The following is a 596-nucleotide window of genomic DNA, read 5'->3' on the forward strand; positions in this document are numbered from 1 at the left end:
CCTGACTTCTAATGGTAACAAGGCTATGGTAACCCAAACAGCCTGGAACACGTATAAAAAATAGACACATCGATTAATGGAAAAGAATAGAGAACCCAGAGATAAAGTCACATATCTACAATCAAATGAGCTTTGACAAAATTGACAAAAATATATAATGCAGAAGGGATACTTTATTCAATAAATGGTGCTGGGAAAATTTCAAAACCATATGCAGAAGAAATAAACTGGACCCCTACTTATCACCATATACAAAAATTAACTTCAGGATGGATTAAAGACTTTAATATAAGAACTGAAACCATAAACATCCTAGAAGAAAACCTAGGTAAAACTCTTATGGACATTGGCTTAGACAAATAATTCATGACTAAGACCTCAAAAGCAAGCGCAACAAAACCAATAATAAACAAATGAGATTTAGTTGAACTAAAAAAGTTCTGCACAACAAAAGAAATAATCAGCAGAGTAAGCAGACAACCTACAGAAAAGAAGAAAATGCTTGCAAAGGATGCATCCAACAAAGGACTAATATCCAAAATCAAGGAGCTCAAACAGCTCAACAGGAAAAACAACAACAACAAAATAAATAAATA

This window comes from Mandrillus leucophaeus, unplaced genomic scaffold (genome assembly GCF_000951045.1).
Source record: "Mandrillus leucophaeus isolate KB7577 unplaced genomic scaffold, Mleu.le_1.0 Scaffold812, whole genome shotgun sequence".
Lineage (NCBI taxonomy): Eukaryota > Metazoa > Chordata > Mammalia > Primates > Cercopithecidae > Mandrillus > Mandrillus leucophaeus.